Here is a 12,599-nt window from a genome sequence, read left to right as displayed (position 1 = left end):
CCAGTCATAAAGTAGTAAGGTCTCATGGAAGATTCCTATTTTTTAAAGAGCTTCATCTTCCTGCGCTTTGCCCCATACCCTCTTTTTATGCAAGCTGGGTATCGGCTAATCCTACGAGTTTAACGGGTTAGACCTACAGGTTTAAAGGGAGGACCTAAAAAACTAAAATCAAAATAGCCGCCCGTGCTTGCATTCCAAGAGGTTTGCATGCCCCCAGGTATAAAGTATAATTTCAAGGTTGCCCCTCCTCTCCTCCACTTCTGTTTTTCTTTGGGTGTTCTCATCTACTTGTCGTCTTGTCAGTCCTAATGTTAACGATACTTGTCTTCTCGTTATTTTTAGCGGGTCTTACGCGGTACTTGTCTTCTCGTCAGCCCAGTTTTTAACTGATCTTTGCGACAAGAGAAGAACACTTCTCAATAGACAAAACATTGGTGGGTTTGAGGGAGGCTTACCTCTTTCAGGTTACCCAAAGATTGGTTTTATTTGCTGGCGCAAAGGAAACTCTTTCTTCGGCGATGTCTATCATTAGGATACACAAAGATGGTTACAATTTGTTGCAGCAATAGAATCTCTTTCTTTGGAGGCTGCCCCTACTTATCCTCTAAAACATTTGTTTTAATGGGTGAGGCTTGCCTTTTATCCAAAGATGGTTACTACTTGCTGCCGCAAACGGATCCCCTTCTTTGGCAGAGCCTACTTATTTAGAAAAAGGTGAGTAACGGGCCCCCGTCCTCCCACATAACTTTAACAAAAGAATCTTATTCTAGAACAACCCCAATCCCAATTACCCCTTCTGAGAGCCCATCTCTCTCTTTGTCTTCTTGTCCTTCTTCTCCATGAAGATGGCTCAGAGGAAGATTCTCAAAGATGAAGGGGGGGGATGGGGTACGGACTAGTCATATTCTCCCACGGAAATTCTACTTTACACCCAAGGTTTTTTCTGCCTCCAGAGCAGACCAGGACGCATGCCCCCTGGGTTCCGGCCTTCCTTTCCCGAATCACTCGCGCTCATCAGGAAGAAGCACCGGAGGTAGAGACCTTTCTTGATCAAATAGACCATTCAGGATAGGTATGTGACTATTTGCGATGCGTGATCCCGGAAATGAAAGTTGGTCTACGAGCTTGACCATTCTTCCTTCGTATGGAAAACACATTATTCGAAAGAGTGAGGAGACTATTGCTTCCATGCAATATATGTAGTCCCGTCCAAGGAGTAGGTTATAATCCAAGGGTCCTTGGACGACCATCAAATTCATCTTGACGGCCTTCCCTTTCAAAGTAATAGGCACATTAGGTAGAATCCCTAATGGTCGACTGGTTCCCCTGTCAAAACCCGAGAGACGCCTTGTCTCGGGCAAAAGCGCCGGGCCACCCAGTGCTTTCCAAGCAATAGAGGACAGGATACTCACAGACGCCCCCTCATCAATGATAGTTCCAACCATCACCATTTTGTATATTTGGACTATAATTCTAAATGGTATACTGGCTGGTAACCGGGGTCTGCCTAGTTGGTTCCAATCAAAGGACGCAACTAGGTTGCTTGGTGGTGGGACCGAATATACGGCCGGATATGATCCTGACGATGCTCCTTCCTACGATAAAGGAGTGGGCGCTTTGCCCAGATGCTCATCAGAATCGGAGTTGACGAAAAGAATATGGACGGTGTCATCCTTATTCTCTTCGGCGGGGGTGTCAACTGAAGATGAATCCTCAGTGACTGTGGTGTTTGAAGATGAAACTTCTGAAGGGAGAACCGGGTCAACTGCCGTTTTGACCTTTGGATTTTCGTCCGGTCCGGATTCAGTAGGTTCACTTTCAGTGACTGACACTTCAGCTGGCCCTCTGAGCAAGACAGCTGTATTTTCGACCAACGAAGGACCTGGCGCGAGTTTTTGATATCCAGGAGGAAGTAGCACCGGTGCCACCGGTTGATCTTCCAAAACTCTCTTTGCCTCGTCTAAAAAGGGACAACGGCGAAGGGTGTGATCGCCTTCACACAGTTCGCAGGGGAATCTCATCCCTCTTCGTCGTCTGCGACCTTCACTTTCGTTGGTCGACGGTAGGCATTCAACCTGGTTGTCAGAGGTTGACGCTTCCGAATCGTGCAAACGAGGGGACCAGTCCCTTAGTATCCGGGGAATACTGGGACAATCACGGTGGAGGTGGTCTCCTCTACATATGACACATGGCGATTTGGGCCCGGTTCGTGCTGTGTGTGGGTTTTCGTTAGATGCCTTTTGCTTGCCCCCAGGCGCCTTTGGCTCCTTTTGCTTCTTTTCTTTTTCTTCTTTTCTTTCTTCTTTTTTATGGGAGCTCCGCTTTTGGCGGCTTGACCTTTCGAAGAAGAAGGATCGGAGGAAGGCTCATAAGAAGTGGAAGGCTGGAGGGTAGCTCTAGACTGGTCTAACTGTTGAATCGACTGTTCAGGAACCGTGGTGGTCTGAACTACAGCGGTCGAGAATAGCCAAATTGGCAGGCCAATTGTCAGTCCTGGAAGCGACAATGTGGCCATGTGGGGCGCACCAACTTCTCCCCAAGAGGAGAAAGGGCTAGGGGTCCCATGCTGTGGAATCCCTTGGTTGGTGTGTTCCATGTTCTCAACCTTAAGATCAACGTAGGAATAAGGGGTGATTATGTTCCGTTTAGAATGAATTTTATATGACGACGCTTTTTAAGACACAACTTGCTTTTTCACTTTTTAAGAGTCGAGAAAAAGCTAAAGATGACTCTAGTCTCCTTCGATGTATTAACGAGCCCGAAGTGACAAATGCTCGGATGGACTTTTTCAGTTATAGAGTTTGAAAAAGGCCAAAAGAAACTACTCTGGAGTTCTAGGCAAGGGTGTGCCAAACCTTTCGCGAAACCACAGAATACGTTTTACGGTACGAGTGGTCGATCTTCGTGAATGCTGTGTTCACTGCATCGCGATCAGTAGGGCGGCCGACACGGCTTCCTATGGATAAAGGCTTTGTTCCTATAGGGGTCCCCCAATATACGCGACGGTACGCGGGGGCACAAGTCCGTATTAGTGTTATCGTCCCTCAGGAGGAATCACCCACCTTCGTAGAGATCAACAGTCACTATGTTTAACGACGCCGGTTCACGTCTCTACCTAGACCTCTACTGTGTTTCGTTATGTTTCAAAGCGTTGTTAGATAAATTCAGTTCTTTTTAGGTTGATCTTGCTTAGCAGTTTGCCTTTACGGATCACCACGTGATGTATGATACAACTCCTAAATGCAGTCTAAGAATGATAAGCAAGCTTTTTCAATTCTTTCAACTTATGAAAACCTTAACTACTGAAGGAAAAGAAAGACATCATCTTTTCAAACAGATCATAGAGCACACACTGATGCACTTTTCCTAAATCGACATGCAAACTGTCAAAATGCACATGCACAATGCAAGTATTTCTTTTCTTCTTCCTTAATGTTGATGTATTACAAAAAGAAAGCTGTTGTATAATTTCGAATTCAATTTCAAGTGAAAGAAAACAAGTTTTTGTCCAACAATCAAAAGAACACCTTAAGATTCACTCGTTTCAACACAAGAAATACTGAAATTCGAACCATATAACGAAAGCAAATGCTCAAGCAGCTATGAACAGCAATAAACTAACTCTTAGAATCACAACGACACTTTCTCACAGGTCTAGATTCAAGAGGTCATAGCAAGACTAGTTCACTTTCGCTATGGGAAACTGTGAATGACAGCAAGAAATACAATAAGAACAATCACGGTTTCTTCATACAACTGAGGCAGAATGAAGGCAAAGAGAAGTGGTTTCAGCTGGGTATACAGGTTGACAACAGGCTGCAAAAACAATACTGAAAACTGGGCAACAGACAGTGGGGAATCCCAGTTGCACAAGGCAAAACTGGATCAGCGCAGGTGCTGCACTGTCAATCTGAGATGCAGCACAGGTAGCCCCTTCGGGACCTGCGTTGTAGTGCAGGTAGCCTTTGTGGCAGCTGCACTGATGAGACAAGTCACGTCTCTCTCAGATTCCGGGTCACAGTTTGCTAAAAAATGAGCGGTTTTTGGCCAAATCAGAGGCTGTCAGTCAAGTATACACTAGAGGATGATTAAAGGAATATGAACACTATCACAAAGAGCTAAAAAGAGTCCTTGTGGATCTGCTCTTCAAATCATAAACAGGCCCAGCACTGGGCTAGAGTAGCTGCCCTCTACTTTGCATTCGAAGGACTCGCATGCAGTTCGATTCGGTACTCTTTTGTTTAAGAAATGAATAGCAAGAAACACAAGCTACCAACAAGACACGCTCCCCAGCGGAGTCGCCAGTCTGTTGTGGGGGAAAGTATCCAACTCGGAATGACCCTAACCCACTCTAAGGGTGACAGTTCCTTAGCAACAGCTGAAAGCAAAGCTATCTAGAGTTTCTTCTTTATGACATGCAAGAGATAGAAGGAAGAGATCCACTTACCGATGTCTTGCGCAAATGGTCGATCCAATCTCCTTCGTTTGCCGCTTGCTCCCAGATCCAAGTCTTTTCACGGGCCTAGCTACACGAGATCCTGCAAATAAGACAAGAAAAGGAAACTACAAGAGGCATGCATTCATAATCGATTCAAGGATTAGCATAAATCAAAGACGCAAGTAAGACAATACACCATTGAAACACATGCGAATAGAAGAACCTCAAATGCTTTATTAATATATGGAAGTAAGGTTCAGGCGGTGATACAACCATGAGAGGTCCAATCCAGCATCACCTTCCCGACGGAGAGAAATCTCTTCTTCACATCCCTCAAGCAATCACCCAATGCTCACAACTGTAAACCAACAGCAATTCTTTGCACAAAATTCCGGCCTCTAGATCCCATGGGATGAGATCCTTATATAGAGTTTTGGAGTGAAGATAAGTCAGCTTGATGTGTGACTTGTTGTCCTCTTCAACTCCAGTTGTTCTTCAGTTCTTCACTCGGAGTTTCTGTCTTCCACTTGGAGTTTTAGAAGCTCTTAACTCATCATTAGGCGAATCTTATCATCAAGTGTCTTTTTAGAAGCTTCCTGGGCACTGGCACTTTGAGAAAAAGATTCCTCCACATGTCCAAGTACGCCCAACGCAGGTAGCCTTTGTTCTACTTGCTATGCAACGCAGGTAGCCTTTGTTGTACCTGCTATGCAGCGCAGATGCCTAGTGAAGCAGCTGCAATGATCCAAAACTGACCTGTTTTTGAGTGTTTTTCAGTGGAGAACTGATTTGCAGTGCTGTGGTTTGCTGACCTTGTTCCTCTAAGGGTAAGAACAACATGTTTAGGGACTTTGGATCCCTTAGATTATTGACATTTCATGCTCTATGCTGTAAGGCACAAAAATGTCTATAACAAATCCCATCATGATGTTGAGGACGATCAACTTGATGACTTTGAAAAGAGGGGTTTTTGCCAAGTGTAACTAAGATATCAGAGGATTCAAGTGCAAAAACCCTAGTTTGAAGTTGTCCATGGATTTCGTCGAGGACGTGAGGACCTGACATAACCATCAGTGAAGTTGAAGTGCCTCACCATCCTGACAAATCTCTGAACCTTCAAACAACAAGCCATCGAATATTGGTAGTTTCGTGAGATCAACAGGTGAATACATGTGATCATCCTTAGCTACGTCAAGACAACTATCAGTGAATATATTGTTAATTTGATCAGATGTTCAAACACTGATAATTGGCAGTTCAACATACCAAATTCTTTAGGTACCCAAGAATGAGGTGAATCGACCAGAAGAGTCTCAAGCAAGAGAGAGATTAGGCGACTGGTATCTCCACATATAGTGGATTGTAAGACATCACTTGCTTGTATTTGTTCACAATTTGTACTGGCTGGGCAACAGTAAAAAAGTTCGAGATAATGGTCAGTGTACCCTCTTTAACAAACAAATTAGGGTATAGAGGTTGATGCATACCAATTCATAGAGGATGGAAATATGCACTCAGAGAAACATCACTCGAGTCAGATGCTTTCCAAGATGAGTTTATATTCGACAAGATGATGCTGAGAGGAGAGTGGGGCATAGAAACCCTAATTTGATTTGGTTCAAGGGTCTCATCAGGATCGTGAGAACCTGACATAACCATCAATGAAATCTAAAGTGCCTCAACTTCCTGATGAGTCCCCAAGCCTTCGAATGACTCATCATTAAATTATGGTGGCTTTGTAGGATCAATAGATGGATACGAATGTGAACCATCAGTGGTGTGAGTGAATATGTTTTCGATAGAATGACAATCACTAAAGCCACCAATTCAATTAGGTTGGGTATCTAACACATAAGGCTCTTCTTGGATTAAGAGTGAAGACGAATAAATGAGAGAACCATCTTGAATTGGCCGAGATGTAAGGTCTTCTTCCTCACCTGTTAAAGACTATGAATGGAAGAGATCAAGAACAAGAGATTCAACATTATCATACTCTGATGGTGAAACATCACCCTCGTGTACATGATTGCAATCAACACCAGCAGGATAAAATTCTGAATGATTTGTAGAAACCGCAGGTGTATTAGACTCATGAAATAAATCAGGGTATAATGGATGAAAATGTTCATATGAAGGGGCACCAATTGCACCAGGACTCACATCCTGCATATTAGTGTCAGTTGGAGGGGGTAATGGATTTGTGTGCAAGTCATGCTCCATGGATTTGATGGGATAGTCAACTCTATTTGAGACAAGACCCAAGTCATTGCCAACAAGTGAATGAAGTTCAGGAATAGATTCAGACACATATTTAATGAGCTTAACGTGGGTTTCATCTATAGGAAGAGGCACTACATCAACATGATTTTCAAGTTCAAATTCAACAGGATGTACGAGAGCTTCGAAAGCAAGACTATTTAATGCATTTGCTTGTAAACATTTTTCATCATCTAAACCATTTACGAGTAAAATTCATTGGGTAACAAATAAGGAGGAAGATGAGAAATTTCACGAGCAGTAATTTCCTCCTCGGAGGCTTGAGGTTGTTCCTGATTCAAAGGGATAGGTAAAACAAGATTAGGGACAAGATTTGGACAATTTGTAACTTGCATATTATCACGATGATCATCATAATTAGGATTTGTTTTAGATTGAAAGTGTTGTAGAGAAACACAAACTAGAAGTCAAAATTCCTCACTCTAATACATCCAATCAACATCTCTCTCTGGGAGTTCACAACAAAGATGAACACATTTAGTAGCAAAATCTTCTAGGGGTTCTTCAGGTTTCATTCTAATCTTATTTATCCTTTTAAAAAAATCTTGAAAATTATCCTTGTCAAAGGCTTGCCAGAGCTTACTGATGAGTTTCTCAAATGAATGGATGGAAGTTGTAGGTAATGTGTTGCACCATTGCTTAACACGACCTTCGAGCATGAGGTTAAACAACCTACCAATAACATCTTTACAATGTATTATGTTGGAGTGACATAAATGAAGAACTTGAAGAATGTGTCTCAAAACTATTGTTCAGCCCTCGCCATCAAACTTCCACTGTGAAAAGTGATAGATTATTTCCCTAGGGACCGAAAGGTTAATATTTTCATAAAAACAACCGGGGATAGAGATTTGGGATGGAGCCATTTACAAATATGAGACTAAACTGCAAGCTCCAAGGGCTCAGCTTGTCATCTGGCCCTCCTTCTAGCGCCAATTTATTGACGAACTGGAATGTACCACCAACAACAAGGAGGTCTCCTCGGTGTGAAGTCCCAATTAGACCTCACACCGTTTGGGATAGGAGACCCATCCAGTATGTGGGCCCGGCTACCACCATGAATGTTTTCACTCTTGGCTATCAAACGAGAAGGTGTCAGAGTGGGACAAGGATGAAATGCGTAGAAAATTAAACAAAATCAGCCCAAGATTGGCAAACTACAGAAAGAGGTGTAAGCAAGTCTCAACAACAATAAGAAGGAGTATGTCATGGGAGGGATTAGTGAGCCAAAACCCAATCATACACACATTAATAAGAACATGCCAGAGTTTAATTACAATTTAGTTCACAATAGATCATTGACATGGCGAGAAATAAGTAAAACACATATTCAAAAGAAAACATACATATAAGAACTATGAACCAATGCATAACATATTAAATGTATGAATGCACACATACAAATTTAGTGAAAATATCATATAACCAATATAACCACTATGAATAAGCATCAGAATCAGTGTAAGAAATGAAGAACATCTTATTATTGTTGCTGCAAATACAAGTACATATCTTGCAATTTATCAAATCCCAACAATGGAACATGGGTTGCTCATACCATTTTCCAATGCTAAACCCTAGCCTCACTACAACTCCCTCTACTAGCTTCCAAGAGCTGAGTGCCTCTAGCTCTCAAGCACAAATCAACTGTCTAATCCTAGCCTCAACTCAAGTGCTAAAGGTCCCCCATTACAATGAGGCATGAGGGCACATTTATAGAGATGAGGTGATTGTTCACCTACTGTGACCCTTGACCTCCCCTCATGACTCTTGAACTTCCTCACTGCTCTCTCATGCCTATTGTTTAGTACATGCTGAATTGATCCCAACATAACCGCTGACATCATGATGAGAACATTTGCACACTGATAGAAGAGAGAATGTGAGGAGAAAGAGAAGTTTCGAGAAACCCTAGGGTTGGTTCTTGTTGCCAACATTGTTGTGAAACCATGAGGACCTGCATGAAAGTTTGTTCTATAACATTCTGTGATTTATTGACCAATAGAAGTTGGATTTTCACTTTATTTTTGTTCTCTTTACTATATTTATTTTTGTGTGTTCCATTTCTTTTCCTACCTTTTACTTAATTCCTTATACAACCTAGATCAAATGTGTCCCATATAATTAAATGCGTTGTAAGATGAAATGATGCTTTGTGAAACCACACAATTTCCTTTAGTTTTATTGTACACACACACACACATGCATCTGGCATGCCAATTTTAGTATGATATGCCATGCAATGTATATAGTCCATTGAAATAATGTAAACACATTAATGAAATAATTCACATTTATGTGGATTGTCAAGTGTATTTTTGTTATCTAGACATATCAATTATAATGTGATATACACATAGTGACATGTGTCAAGATAATATTGATTTGGCTAATGTTTACATTATCATATGTTGGTCATCTTGTCAACTTATGCACACCAAAGAGTGAAAAAACACTCATTTTGAATTATGTGATGCTCATACAATGGTAAGGCACATTATTAATGACGCGAGAGACATGCACTATAGCACATGCCACCGTGATGGTGTGTTGGTGCATATGCCCTTGCATCATATGTGAGGCATCTAGTTAACCTAAACAAATGGGAGAGATTAAAACATTATGGATTATCCAATGTTTTTCTTTTGATTAAATGCATTTTCGACAATGCTAATAACACTCACCAAATCACTATTGCACACCAATTCATTTTGTGTGTGCATGGAGGTATTGTTAATGGTGCATCATTGCCATGTGAATGCATCACAATACCCAAATGGCTAATCGTCTTGGTATCTTGAAATGTTCCTTTTGTTTAGACACACCATTGACAAGGTGGAGAACGCACATAAAAAACAGAATGATGCATCATACACATTGGAGTGTAGCATACTTGATGGTTCTTGCGATTTTGCACTATTCTAATCACAACAATGTCAATACACTTTTTGTATGTGACCTTTAGAGAAAAATTGGAGTTTACCTATTTCAAACACACATATATGATTTACACTATGTAGACCATCAAATTGAAATTACATATTTAATGCATCATGCTATGCTTATTTAACAAGCAATTCGATCTTAGATTTTTCTAGTTAATATTTTATATAACTATTAGAAAATTATTTGTTGGTGTAACACATGAAAGGGAGTCAAAGTGATTCTCTATTGGGTATACACAACCTATTTATTATAAACTTAAATTAAATTAAGTAAATCATAGAAGACTTATCAAGGTTGACCATGTCAAACAAACCCTCTCTTATTGATCAAGGTTGACCTTGCAAACTTATCCTCCACCCATAAACAAGAAGATTGTAACAAGGAAATGAGATGGCCATTAGATTGTTGTTCTACCTCTTTGTCTCTCCAGTGAGGAGTGGGGAAGGAATCAAGCTTAAGAATAAGGAGTGGAATTAGTTCTAATGAGCTTCCACCAATAATAAAATAAGTGTTATTGTTTATTGAGTTCTTTCCCACTATATATCGAGTCCCTGTGTGTTTATGGATTCACTTGCTTATACCCCATTTACGACAATCTTTGTTAATGGTCATAGACTATTAATTATATGTATAAGTTAAGTCTAAATCAATTAGTCAGGGTTCATTGCAAGTTGGGTATATCTTAACCCCAAAGTATTCACTATAAGTCATAGAGCCTCTTGTAATTATAATAGTCATACCATTAGAACTTGTCTTACAAATTCTATTGGAGTTACAAGGGGATAAGTATGTGTTAGAATATTTTATGAGGTTAGGGTAAGTGCTGATAGAATATTTATCTTGAATCCTTATGTGTTTATAGATTCGTTTGCTTATACCCCATTTATGATAATGTTAGTCAATGGTTAGAGGCTATTAATTATATGTATAAGTTAAGTCTGAATCAACCAGTTCGGGTTCATCACAAGTTAGGTATTTATTAATCCTAACATCTAGGAATATTAATTATAACTCATAGAGCCTCTTGCAATTTCAATACTCATACCAATAGAACTTGTATTATGAATTCTATTATATTTATAGGGGGCAAGTATATGCTAGAATACTTTATCAAGTTTACATCATGGTAAAAAATGTCTCAAAACAAATTGTTGCCTCATATTAAATCTAATATAATTATTAAAGAAATAATATTTCAACTATGTATTTTTCCCAATATCTCTCATATGAATAACCTTGTCATGAAAACACCTTATGGAATCAACAATATGATGATTGGTGTTATGATAGGTAGGTGAGGATTCACCATACCCCCACGTAACAAAACCTTAATTCAAGGTGATGGAGTCTCTTCACCTACATCTCAAATGTTGGATGTCCATCAAGCAAGTATGGCAATGATCATATTGTCTTTCTAATGTATCAAATAAAACTCTATGCCATCATGAAGTTCACCTCTTCCTAACATCCCTTTTTGATAAAATCTAGAGGACAATTCACATCCCTTTCGTAACATGATTCTCAACAATGTAATCAATTTCCCTTAATATGGATCACACTAGCCCATGTTTAATGTAAGGAAGAGAGATATGAATATGATAGGGTTAAAACTCCCCCACAACATTGATCAAGAATATTACTAAAGGGTTAATTCACATGACAAAATATGTCAACACAACAAAATCACTCAGATGATGAAGACTCTATGATTTATTGTGCATCATATCACCATGTAGGATATTTCTCACCTATATTTAGCACTTAAATTAAATCTAAATTCATTTAATTAAATAAATAATGACATTATGATTTTCCTAGTCATCGTTGAGATGAAGCTTGTGAGACATTCAAATTGCTAGAGACGGAAGTTCGACTAAAGAAGAAAATGGTTGGATTAAGAAGGGGAACCTTCCTATGTTCCCCTTTAGGGGAATGACCGCACCATTAGAACAAGCAAACTCTTCTATAAAGTTCTGGAAATTTAGTCACATCCCATATACTTTATGGTGAAGGCAGTGGATGCTTAGGAAGAGAGTATTAGAACCCTGTGTTTGATATTTTGTTTTTTCTAGAATTACATATGAAACCCATCACCAAGGACATGATGACACTTCATAGAGAGATATCTCTGTTGGTTGAGTTGTAGACAAAAATATTTATGTCAAGCAAAAGGCCATAGTTCATAGGGTGACACTAGACAACAAGCCCTATTCTTATATAACAATATTATGTCAATATATCTTGCCGCCTACTAATCACATTGGTTTTTTGTTTTTGTTTTTGTTTTTTCTGTTTTGTTTTGTAAATTTGGGTAGTGTATCCAATAGAGTGATTTGACTTTTGAGTAAGCCATGCGTTCCATATGTTATAAACAATTTGATGATAATATGGAATTTTGATAAGGATTATATAGGATTTTTCAACTAGCATAATTGTACATTGAAGAAAAATATATCGATGGTATAAAATTGTTTGACTCGTCTAAATAATCAATTAGGAAGTAAAACCAAAAACATGTAGTTGACTATTGTTTATCACCAGTTCCTTTAAGCACAATAAGATGAAACCACATTATCATAGCATGTAAACAAAATAATGTTTAGATTCAAGCTTTTGTTACTATTTGTGTTATTACTACATTTTTTAAATACAATATATCATCATATGACATTAAACACATAATAAGGATTTGAATCCAAATAAACAATGTAAACTTTGAAACGGGAACTGATACTGTTACCCGTTTCGTAGAGATAGCAAAAAAGTGACCTGATTTTGAAAAGGGGTGATGCAGAACAAACATGTTTTTCTTAGAGCATAGTTTTTGGCACTTTAATTTTTTTATGTACATTACGTTTTAGAATCATAGTGATTTTCATGCTGATTTAAAAAAGTGAGTATTCTGCATCACCCCCTTTTTTTAAAAGACCTGTTTTTT

This window comes from Pinus tabuliformis, chromosome 6 (assembly GCF_031772625.1).
Source record: "Pinus tabuliformis cultivar Carrire ecotype Pingquan chromosome 6, CPIR1, whole genome shotgun sequence".
NCBI lineage: Eukaryota > Viridiplantae > Streptophyta > Pinopsida > Pinales > Pinaceae > Pinus > Pinus tabuliformis.
The sequence above is the reverse complement of the archived record's forward strand: the minus strand, read 5'-3'. Positions refer to the sequence as shown.